Source organism: Castor canadensis, chromosome 6 (genome assembly GCF_047511655.1).
Source record: "Castor canadensis chromosome 6, mCasCan1.hap1v2, whole genome shotgun sequence".
Lineage (NCBI taxonomy): Eukaryota > Metazoa > Chordata > Mammalia > Rodentia > Castoridae > Castor > Castor canadensis.
Window position 1 is genome coordinate 7,359,875 of NC_133391.1, and position 13,007 is coordinate 7,372,881.

Below are 13,007 nucleotides of genomic sequence, written 5' to 3' on the forward strand. Positions count from 1 at the left end.
TCACTTCTACATTCAGACTTGGAGGTCACACCCTGACCATTCTGCTAATCACCTCATCTGATTCGTGATCACGTCATTCTAGTAAGACTGCAATTTAACAGGCAGGAAGCCAGAACCCAAGGTCAAAGGACCTTATCTCTAGATTATGATATTAAGGTTGCACCGTTTCATCAGCTGGTAAATGGGAGGTCCTGAACTTTGGGGAACTCTGACCTTGAAGTTGGGGTGCTTTGGAGCCACCAACCCCTTTTAGGACTTCAGAAAACTAGCTCCCAGAGTCCCTCAAGCCCTCTTGGCCTCTCCCCAAAAGAGTGGAGATCCCTGCATGGGTCTACCTTTCCAAGATTACCCTTCCTCGCCCCTTTCTTCCTTCCTAACTCTGCCCTCCCCATCTGTCTGTCTCTCTACTTCTCTCTTCCACATAATTTCAGGCCTCAGTGGTGGACCCAGCCTATCAGACCTTCCAGCTGTCCTGGACTGTGGGTGACAAGTGGTCCCAGTACTTTAAGGGGGAGCAGGCATAGGACACCCAACTCTGTGAGAGAAGAAGGAAAGAACCAAGGATTCTTCTCTCTCCCTTGGGACCTTCCCCACCCCCAGACCCAGAGACCCCTCTGAATAGTAATAGGACAGGCCCTCCTCAGCCAGACAGGGCCCCAGGAGTGAGATGCCTGATTTGTTCTATGGCTGGAGAAAGCCATCAGCAGATAGCACCTTCTGAGTCTTCATCCAGTTTCTTTTTTTTCTTTTTTTTTTTTTGGTGGTTTGAACTCATTCTTGCTAGGAAGGCACTCTAACACTTGAGCCACTTCACCAGTCCTTTTTTTTATGATGGGCTTATTCAAGATAGGGGCTGATCTCTGCTTCCTGAGTAGCTTGGATTGTAGGCGTGAGCCACCAGTGCCTAACTGGAAATTGATTTTCATTCTTCCATTACTTATTGATGCAATTACTTTAATGCTATGACTTTTTCTCTGAACACTGCTTTAGCTGTATCCCATGGCTTATGTATATTCTTTTTCATTGTTTCTGTTTTCTAGATGTTCCGTTGCAGTGAGAGCATTTCTCCAAACTGTACCCAGAGTAACTCCATCTTGTACCAAGCTGCCATTTATCTCTTGTATGTTTCAGCCTACAGCCAAACAAAGTCATTCATCCCCTGTTTGGACAGTGTTTGCTGAGACCAGCAGAATCCCTGATAAGAGCAAGAGTAGAACAGAGTACACAAAGATATATAACTTTCTTAGGGTCTGATTTTATCTGTGCCTTATGTTATCTGATCCTTCAACACCAGGTAGTGTTGTAAGCCCAATTCTTCTGTAGATTTAGAATTGTATAAAGTAGGAACTTGATTTATGCATGTTTGGGTGAATGCAGTATTCTATATTCACCCACTGATCTGTAAGTAACCCCTGTTAAACTCATTTTACTCATCAAGCTGGACTTGTATGAGTCATTCTTTGGGCAGTTGGCGCCATCCTAGTTTGGAGACAGACACTTCTGTCTTGCTGGGACAGTCATTCGACATCTCTAAATATGATTTCTATTTCCTCTTTTTTTATTAGCATATTATAGTTGTACAGGTGATACATTGTGACGTATACAGATATGCTTACAATGTATCTTAATTAGATTCACCCCCTCCATCTTTCTCACTCCATTCCCCTTCTCTTTATATTTCCTCTTTGAAGAGTTTTTTATTTTTATTATTTTTTTTGATGGTACTGGAACTTGAATTAAGAGCCTCATGCTTGCTAGGCAGGCGCTCAACCACTTGAACCACTCTGCCAGTCCTTCTTTGTGTTGGGATATTTTCAAGATAGGGTCTCAAGAACTGCTCCCCCCCAACACCCCCCGGGGCTGGCTTCAAACTTTGATCTTCCTGATCTCTGCCTCCTGAGTATCTTGGATTACATGTGTGAATCACCAGTGCCCAGCTCTCTCTCTCTTTTTTTAATGCTTTCTGTTTTATAACTTAAAAACATTTTTGTTATGTGGTTTATGAATTCTTTTGTGTGCTTTTTATGATAATCTTTTTTCTTTCTATTTTTTTTCTGATAATCTTGAATATTGAAATTTTGCTATTAGTAGTTACTGTTACACTGAATAATTTTTATTACAGTTGTATTTCTTTTTTTTTGTGCGTGTGCTACTTGGGTTTGACTCCACCAGGCCTTTTTTGTGAAGGGTTTTTTTTTTTGTTTGTTTTTTTGTTCTTTTGAGATAGGGTCCCACAAACTATTTGCCCAGGCTGGCTTTGAACCACGGTCCTCCTGCTCTCAGCCTCCTGAGTAGTTGGGATTACAGGTGTGAGTCCCCAGCCCCCAGCTATACTTGTGTCTTTAGAGACACCTGTTGATTTCTTGCTATGAGCAAATGTGGCCAATAAACTTTTCTTCTTCCAGCTTCCTCTCCTCCTCTACTACCTGATTTTATTATCTTTTAAAAGTATTTACCTTTGTACTTTAAGTATTTTAATGCATTTTTTACTTGACTAATCAGCTTTAAGTGATATCTACAGATTTCTAGCTATAAGAGGTGAGAAGTTCAGCACTCTTAACTTTTTTCCCTCCAAATAACCCATTCATATTATTTTTATGTTGTGAAGTTTAATAATATATACATTACATACATTACAGTGCTTTTTTTTTGTGGAACAAGGGTTTGAATTCAGGGCTCTGTACTTGCAAAACAGACACTTGACTGCTTGAGCCACACCTCTAGCCCATTTTGCTGTGGTTATTTTGGAGATAGGGTCTTATGACCCATGCTGGCCTTGAACCTTGATCCTCCTTATCTCAGCCTCTTGAGTAGCTAGGATTGCAGGCATGTACCACCAGTGCCAGGCTCATATTTTAATTTTTTGTTTTTTTTTTTTTTTGTTTTTAGCAGACTTGGGATTTGAACTCATGACTTCACACTGGCACAGGAGGCACTCAAAGCAGGTGCTCTACTGTTTGATCCACAATGGTATCTTCATATTTTAATTTTTTGAAAAGGAAACGTAGGGCAGAAACTATAAGTCAGTGGTAGAGTGCTTGCTTAGCTTGTACAAGGCCCTGGGTTTGAATCAAAGTAATTCATACACAAAAAAAGCTTTCTGACTGGTGGAGTGGTGGCTCAAGTGGTAGAATGCCTGCATAGCTAGTGTGAGGCCCTGAGTTCAAACCTCAGTACCACCAATTAAAAAAATGTTTCTGGGAACTGGTTTCTCACACCTATAATCCTAGCTACTTGGGAGGCTGAGATCAGGAGGATTGAGATTCAAGGCCAGCTAGGGCAAATGGTTCACAAGATCCCATCTCCGAAATTACCAGAGCAAAATGGGATGGAGGTGTGGCTCAAACAGTAGAGAACCTGCTTTGCTAGCTTGAAGTCCTGAATTCAAAATAGTATGAAAAAGTTAAAAAAAAAGTGAACTCTTGAGCTGTAGCCTCTTTGTTCTCCTTTCAGTCTGCCAGTTGCTTCAGGTATGACCTGGGGTAGTCTCTTGACCTCTCTTTTTTTTCTTATTTGTAGAATGGGGCTGATAGTAATACTCATAACACAGGGGCCTGTGTGAATATGGGTATGTCCTTAGTACACCTAGTTAAGCACTCTGTAAATGAGAGCATTTAATAATTCTCAGGGGTTGTGTTAGTTTGTGTTTTTTTGCTATACCAAAATACCTGGGACTGGGCGATGTATAAAGAAAAGAGGTTTATTCAGCTCACAGTTTTGGAAGCTCAAGGGCATCATGGGAGAACCAACTCTGTTCTGGTCATGGCAGATGGCATTACAATGGCAGGACTGTGGATGGGGGGGAGAGATCACATGGAAAAACAGAAACCCAGAGAGCCTGGGAAGGGGCCAGTCTGGTTCTTTTACAATAATGCTCTTTCAGGAACTAGTCAGTATCTCATGACAGCTACATTAACGCAATGTCATCCTGATCTCTGCCTCTAGGATTACAGGTGTGAGTCACCAGTGTCTGGCTTTAATTCTTTTGTGTATTATATATGTAGAAGTGACATTGCTTAATCTTATGATGCTATGAGTTACACATATGGGACTGGAATAATGAGGGAGAGAGATATGCTAAAGAAAGGGGGAAATATTCATTTATGGTCTGGTGTTTCTTTTGTGGTGGAAACCACAATGTGGTAACTGGTAGGTATGTGTATGTAGCCTTGAAGGGTTGAAAGGGAGAGTGAGAGAGAGAGAGAGAGAGAGAGAGAGAGAGAGAGAGAGAGAGGAGAGAGAGATACTATAAGCAAGTCTAGGTGAAGTTAAATCTGTATTATGATTTTGAACAAAATATTTCTCAAATAATCAGCATGTCTACATGCACAACTGTGTAAAATCTGACCCAAAAGTTAAGAGAACAAAGGAGATGGTAAGACTTTTTCCCCAGTAGTTTGAATCTTCTTTTTTCTTAGTCCATCTAACTAATTTGCCAATTTTGCTAATTTTGATCAAAGAACCAACCTTTGGTTTTGGTTTCATTTATTTTCTCTATGACTTTTCTATTCTCTACATTGTTCATCTCTGTTCCAATTTTTACTACTTCCTTCCTTCTGGTAGCTTTGGGTTCCTTAAGATATAGAGTTAGATAGTTGATTTGAAATTTTGATATTTTTCCTCCCTCCCTCCTTCCTTCCTTCCTTCCTCCTTCTGTCTTTCTCTCTTTCTCTGACTCTCTCTTTCTCTGATTCATTCTTTCTTTCTCTGATTCACTCTTCCTTCCTTCCTTCCTTTCTTTCTTCTTTCTATCTTGTCTTTCCTTTCTCCTTTTCTTAACAGGGTCTGGCTATATTGCCCAGGCTGTCCCCAAACTCCTGGGTTCAATCAGTCCCCTTGTTTTAGCTTTCTAGTCAGAAAACAACAATGCTAGAAACAACAGTTCAGAATCAGCCATGGTATAATGAACAGGAAATAAAAACTGAGAATGGCAGCTTTTGGTTTCTGCTACTCAGCAAAGTGTCCAAAGCCTCAATCATGCTTTAGGTGAGTTTTTATTGTTCATATTGTTTGCTCTTGAAGGAGCAGGGCAGTGGAGCCTTTGGTATATATAGGAAACCAACTGTTGCTCCCTGATAGACTGTGTGAGGTAAGCTACTGTTAACACAACTTTTGGATCCACCAGACTCTTAACACAGAGTAAGAGAGAAAAAAAATTAACATCAGAGAAAGGCAAGACTTAATTCCTGGCTTCAATTTTACTTTGCTGAACCTTAAGGAAAATCTTCAGGCTCACCTGGGCTGCCTTTTAAGCAATCTTTGGAAAACAATTAACCATAGTAAGGAATGTTTGCACAAGCCTTCTGAGTATTTTTTCAGCCTCATAAAACCATAAATGATGCCATTCATTACTCTGACTTCATGTGAGCATTTGTTCTAAGAATATAAGTTCTATACTTAAGTTTATAAGGTTATTAACCCTCATTAGCTTCAGAAATGATAGTATCTAAATTAAATCATATTGCAAACAGAAGCTGGCATGCTCTTGCTCTCTCCCTCCCCCTCCACAATTTATGATGAATTCGTAGGTGAATTTTTAGACACTGTTATTAAGGCAGTAACGATAAATGATTTGGCCAGTGAGAAAGTTAAGGACAGAAATGGCTGCCAAAGATTTGGGTGTTAAGGAGTTGATTTTCTTCTAGGATTCCCTAAGCATGCATAAAACAAACAAGGAAGGGGAAGGAGAGAGGGTAGGACTGGAGGTGTGGCTCAAGTAGTAGAGCACCTGCTTTACAAGTGAAGCCCTAAGTTCAAACCCTAGTCTCACAAAAAAAAAAAAAAAAAAAAGAATATTGGAGGGGGAGGGGAGAAAATTTCATCTGGAATAAACTTCACATGGAAACAGAAGTTTGAAAAAATTTATTAGAGAACATTTTACTCAGAATTCTCATATAATAGCCATACTATAGGAATCTTTTATTTATTTTTAATTTTTTTCTTTTTCATTTTTTATTAGAATATATTAGTTGCACAGGGGGGATTCACTGTGACAATTTCAAATAGGCTTCTGTTGTACATTTGTTAGACCAACCCCACCATATAGAACTCTTAAATAATCCACAAATCATACTGTCAATCCTGAAAATATCTTAGTATCCAACCCTGTGGTGGTTTTAATTATTTAATTAAAAGTGCACTAAAGGTATACATTAATTTCACAAGATCAAACATATTTCCATTATAAAAATCTTCATACCCATGAACTTAGGGTATCTTTTTCATTTTTTTAAGATAATTCTTTTTGTCTTTGAACAAAATCTTCTAGATTTTCTTATAAAAGGATGTTCTTTCTTGTAAATTTGTGCCTCAATATTTTTCCATTTGAGTGTCTGTAGTGAATGGAACATTTCCACTTTCCATTTTTATCTGGTGAGTTCTAGAATGACTAAAATTATTTACCTTATATTTAGCCATCGTAACAAGGCTTCTCATTAATATACTAGTTTTCTTTTTCCCTCTAGCAGTTTTTGATTTCCTAATTATGTAGCAATTTCATCAGCAAAAATAGGAACATTTAACTTTTTAAAAAATTGTTTATGCCAACTATTACTCCTTTATTTTTATCTTATTATATTCTTTGGAACCTTGAAAATAATGTTAAAATAAAAACGACAATAGTGAGCATCCCTGTCTTGATTTTTGTTTTGTTTTGTTTTTTGTTTTTGAGATATGGTCTGTGTAACCAGACTGGCTTTGAAATTGAGATCCTGTTGACTTAGGCTTTCAACTGATAGGATTACAGGTGTGTGCTACCATGCCTGACTCCTGTCTTGTTCTTGATTTTAATAAAAAATAATTTGAGCTGGGTGCTGGTGGCTCAAGCCTATAATCCTAGCTACTTGGGAGGCTGAGGTTGGGAAGACTGACATTTGAGTCCAGCTCAGACAAATAGTTTGTGAGATTCCATCTCCAAAATAACCAGAATAAAATGGACTGAAGGTGTGGTTCAAGCCTGTTTTGTAAGTGTGAAGCCCTGCATTCAAACTCCAGTCCCACCAAAAAAATAATAATTTGAGTGTTCAAATTATTTAAGATGTATTTTGCTATTGTCTATTCCCTTAAATTATTTTTTATTGAGAAATATGTTATGCGCACAAAAGAATGGAAAGCACATACTTGAGCACACACAGATTAAAGGGTAATAGTAAAAGAATTTCCATGTTCTTACTCACTGCTAAGTTTAGAAACCTCCCCTCCACTCTTCTCATCAGTTGCATACACTATGATTGGGATCACGGCCACGGTCCAGCTGTGGTAGATTGTATGATTGTTGAAATGTTTGCTTTCTCTTCATGGAATGCATTATACTTCCCTGCCCCATTGCTATCAGGCTTTGGTATCTCTTTTGTGGTGCCTCTCCCTGATAGCATTAATATCCTTGTCCTGTCAATTCCAGGAAAGCCATGTGACTTACTTTGGTCAATAAAATGTGGGTGGAAGGGATACACATTATTTCTGGAAGGAAGTTTTAAGAGCCAGCTACCAGTCTGTCATTTTCTTCTGCTGTGAAGTTGACAATGTCCCAGACAGGACTTCTCCATCAACTTGGGTTCCAGAGTAAAAGTGACATAGAGGAAAGGAGACACTGGATGAGGAAGTAGCATAAGTGACAATCCTTTGTGGTTTTAAGACAATGTATCTGTAGGACTGTTTGTTACAGCATCAGATCCTGATGATACACCAACCTCTCACTAGTTTCTATTGGTCTCAAACCCAAGTATTAGCTTTTCAAAAATCTGCCATCAAGAAAATCGATGTCCACATCCCACCCACTGTGACTTTAGAGACAACTCTGGTCCCTTGATTCCTGCCACCTGACACTACCAGTGAAAACAACAGCAGTAATGCAGATAATTGCACAGTGGCCATTCATTCCCAGCCTCCTTCTCCATACCTAACACCTAGGAGAAAGAAGAAACTACCTATTCCCTGGCTTTACTTTCGTTTTTTCTTTTTCTTTTTTATGGTTCTAGGGTTTAAACTCATGTCTTCATGCTTGCTAGGCAGGCACTCTACCACTTGAGCTATTCTGTTAGACCTTTTTTGTGTTGTGTATTTTTTAAGATAGGGTCTTGAGAACTATTTGTGTGGGCTGGCCTCGAACTGTGATCCTTCTGATCTCTGCCTCAAGAGTAGCTAGGATTATAGGAGCAACTGGTGCTTGGGTCCTGGCTTTACTTTCAACATGTCCCTAATCCTTGACATTGAGGCATAGCCCCTAGTCTGTATTTTCCCAGATTCACAGCTTGCCCCAAGTCCCTGTGGTGGTTGTGAGACTTTAGAGAGAGCCAGTGCTCCCACTGACACCCTGTGAGTCCCACTGTAGTCTCACCTGGCCTGTGAATTGAGGCTCCAGGAAGGAGCACAGTGGTGGGTGTTACTGAGATTGGGCTGCCACCTCCATCTTCAGTCTTCCATCTTCTTGTCTCTGTTCCTTCCTTCTCCCCTGTGTTAGTCCGACTTGCCATTGTTGTAACAAACACCTGAGAAAATCAATTAAGGGAGGAAAGATTGATTTTGGCTCACGGTTTTAGAGATTTCAGTCTAGTCTGTGGTCACTTGGGCTTCATTGCTTCTGGGCCCATGTGCAGTGCGGCAGAACATCGTGGTGGGGAGATGTGATGGAGCCACATGGCTCATCTCATGATGGACAGGAGGCAGAGGGAGACTCAGGAAGGGACCAAGGACAAGATGCCCCCAAAGGCTGGCCCATTCCCTCTAAGCCCCACCTCCTGAAGTTTCCAGCACCTCCCAAAACAGCCCCACCATCTGGGGACCAAGCCTTTAACACATGAGCCCACATGTGAGACATTCAGTATTCAAACCATAACACCCCCACAGGCATCTTGAACTCTGGTGGGAAGTGGATTAATGTCTGGAGTGATGTGTGCGCAGCTTAGGGAAAGGCACTATCAGCAGTAGAGCAGGGCCTCCTGGCCCTGATATGGCAAGGAGAGGCCCTTCCATTCTTTCCAGCTTTCCCAGGAAACTTTTACCCCAAAGTGGAGGTGGATCACTCTCCACCAGCAGCAAAGGGACCACGGCTTTCTTAGACTGAATCCTTCCTGAATGGGGCTGGGGCTCCCCTGGCTTTGTAGGCAAAGCAGTCATTGCCCCAACTTAGAATGCAATGATGAGGGCTGGTGGAGTGGCTCAAGTGGTAGAACACCTGCTTAGCAAGCATGAGATCCTGAGTTCAAACAAACCTCAGTATTGGAAAAAAAAAAAAAAAGAATGCAAAGGGGACTCCCTTCCCCTATGGGCAGGCATTCAACTGTCTAGACTTTCAATTAGTAAATGATAAGGAAGTGTCACGGAAGAGATATTGGTACTAAGTCCGATTAAATTTCAGTTTACTTCCTGATCACACATGGCTTCCTGTTAGAGACAAGAAAGGAGCAGAGAAGGAAAGGAAAAGGACGGGAAGGATTTTCACAGGTTAAGAGAAAGATGAGGTGAAATGGAGAGGGCATCCAGGTATAGGACTGGCTCAGGGGAAGGCTGGGAGGTGGCAAAGCCTGAGGCCTGGGAGCCTGTTGACTGGAACAGTAGGAGGATGTGGAGAGAGAGAGAGAGAGAGAGAGAGAGAGAGAGAGAGAGAGAGAGAGAGAGAAAGATGAAATAGAAGGCATGCATTGAGCTCCATCTCCCCAGGAGTCTTGTGTTCCTGCAACACAGATTCACTCATGTCTGTGGTCCCACAGTACAGTGATGGCTGTTTTATGGTGGGTGGTCATTAAAAAAAAAAAAAGGAGCCAGACATGAGTCTCTCATTTCTATAATCTTAGCTACTTGGGAGGCTGAGATTGAGAGGATCTCAGTTCGAGGTCAGCCTGTGCAAATAGTTCACGAGACCCTCCATCTCCAAAGTAACCAGAGCAAAGTAGATCAGAGGTTAAGCTCAAGCAGTAGAACTCCTGCTTTGGAAGCATGAAGCTTGAGTTAAAAAAAAAAAAAAGAAGGAAAACATTGGAAATTCCCACATCTCCAGTTTCCAGCGTCCTTGGCTGGCCTTGGGTTTGACTCTGTTGCTGCAGTTTTTCTATGAAGAAAAACAATAATGAAACTTTTTGAAAATAAATACAAATCTTTCTTGACTCATGGTCAGGTTATATCCTAATGAATCTATTTTAAGTTGAAAATACGTTGTCAAAAATGCTTTAAATATATTTTTAGCTCTCTCTCTCTCTGTGTATGTGTGTGTGTGTGTGTGTGCATGTGCTTTGTTGGGGACACAATGTGTATGTATGTATGTATGTATGTATGTATGTATGTATGAAAATTGTGTAATGAAACCACCAAAAACTTAAAAAGGAAGCAAAAGGAAGGAGGGTGGTTAAGAAGAGTAATATAGATGGGGTGAGTTTTTGGTTTGTTTTGGTGGCACTAGGGTTTGAATTCAGGGCCTAATGCTAGGCAGGCTCTCTTACCACTTCAGCTACTCCGACAGCCCTTTTTTGTGATGGGTTTTTGAGATAGGGTCTTGAGAACTATCTGCCTTACTGGCTCTGAACCATCATTCCCCTGACCTCTGCTTCCTGAGTAGTTAAGATTATAAGCATGAGCCCCAGTGCCCGGCAATGGGATGAATTCAATCATAGTACATCATATACACGTTGTAAGTATCACAGTGAAACCCCTTTATACAATTAGTTTATGCTAATAAAAAAACAAAAAAATGCATCATACCCCTAACCTACCAAATACCACAGCCAGCCTACATGTGTTCAGAACACTTACATTGTCTCATAATGGAGCAAAATCATTTTATACAGAGCCTAATTTTTACTAATGTGTTGACATTTTTGTGTAATTTATCAAATATTCCACTGAAAGTGAAAGATAGAGTGGTTGTAGGGTAGTTACCTCCATCTTAACACTGGGCATTTTGGTCAAATGTTTAATATTAAGAGGAGAGCTCTAAGAGTGGCCCTCCTTCTCCTTCTACCCATGTCTGCTTCCTTCTTTGGCTCACACCAATGATGTCATTGTCTGTCTCTGGGCTCCACCTCATCTAAATGCTTTTTCTTTTATTCCTTTGCTCACTTCCCCAACTTGATGACACACCCTCCTAGGCCAGGACAGAATAACATAGTGTCAGATTGTAACACACATTGTATCCTCCAGATTGTAACTGTAACATATCTTCTAGATTGTAGCATACAGTATATCCTACAGATAGCAAAACATAATGTAGCCTCCAGGTTGCTACATACAACATATCCTTTAGGTTGTAATACACAATATGTCCTCCAAACTGCAATGTATAACATCTTCCAAATTGTAACATATAGCATACTTTCCAGATATGGGTATAGACAGGGCAGGATGTCTAGCATTGCATGCTGGGTATTCACAATGCCTCTCCTTTGGGATCCCTCCTGTGACTCTGGATACAAATGTGGCCCCTCAGCCCCTGGAGGGGGCACAGCCCCTGGAGGATCTCCCCATGGGCCTGGCTTCAGCAAGTTCACCAACTGCCTTTGCAAATTTTTTGTTCCTTTCTTCTTTCTGCACAGTCTGTTCCCAAGGTCTTGGGGTAGACAGATGTATTTTTATTTCTCTTCCCTCCGTCCCTCCGTCCCTCCTCCCTCCCCCCTCCCTCCCTCTCTCCTTCCTTCCTTCCTTCCCTCCCTCCCTCCGGTCCTCCTTCCCTTCCTATCCTCAGCCTCCTGAATGCTGGGATTACAGGCATGTACTGCTATAATCCTCTCAGCCTTCATTTTATATTCATAATTTTTGTTTTGTTGGTGTTGAAGATTGGACCCAGGACCTTGTGAATGCTAGGCAAGCACTCCATCACTGAGCTACATCCCCAGCCCTGTGGTTTTGTTTTTAAAGAAAAAAAAATCCTAATCATGGTGAAGCTGGCACTTGGACCTCTGCTTTCAAATGTTTCCCCTGGATTCCAGTTTTTCCTGCACTTATCTTGAACTCCCTTCTTCACTCTGGTTCCCTTGCATCTCTTCAGTTCACCTGGAGCAGAGGCCCTGCTACCTGTGTTCCCTGGTGCTGAAACCAAGGTCTCCTTCTGGTCTGAATTCACATATGAACTTCCTCTCTTGGCAGAACATGGTTTTCCACAGTGGACTCTGTTTTCCTAGGACAAATGCCTGCATTACTCCAGGTTTGAAATTGTTATCTAACCTGGGAGTGATGGTTCACAACTCAGTACTTGGGAGGGGATGAGGCAGGAGGACTATGAGTTTGAGGCCAGACTGGGTTACTGTACATAGTGAGATCCTGTCTCAAAAAACCAAACTAAACCCAACCAAAAAACAACACTATAATTTAGTGTCTAAGTTGTCAAAGGTAAACAAAGCTGGATACTAGTTGTAGGGGTCAGGACAGATTTATCAGTAATAACTTTTGTAATAGGGAAAAGTCTAGTGTGAGTCAAACTCAACTTTGATTTGTGCAGAGGCAACTGAGAACTTTAGAGGGAGAATGTGGTGATGGGGAATTGCAAAAACCAGGAATGGGTGTTTGTCCTTGTGGCACCCATCTGGGTTTAAGAATTGGCACTTACTGCTCAGTTTAGTCATTCAAGCTTCTAATTCTAATTTCTTGAGAGGCAGAGATCAGGAGGATCACAGTTGCAAGGCTAGCCCAGGCAAAAAGTTTGTGAGACCTCCCTCTTAACCATTGGCTGGGTGCCTGCCTTCCCAACTTTGTGAAGAAGCACAAACAGAGAAGGATTGCAGTCCAGGCAGTCCTGGACCCCATCTCAAAAATAACCAATACAAAAAGGGTTAGTGGAGTGGCTCAAGTGGTAGAGTGTGAATCTTTGAGCTCAAATCCCAGGAACACACACACACACACACACACACACACACACACTCGTGAACTGGCTCTTATTAAAGTTAGGGTCCTACCTTTGTATAAAGGATGGGAAATGGGCCCTAAACACAGGTTTGTTCCAGGTGTTGAATAGGGTCATCCTAGGGAACCATGATAGTGTTTGTTCAAATCTTCAAAGTCAAGGTTGTGGCTGAGAGGAGAGG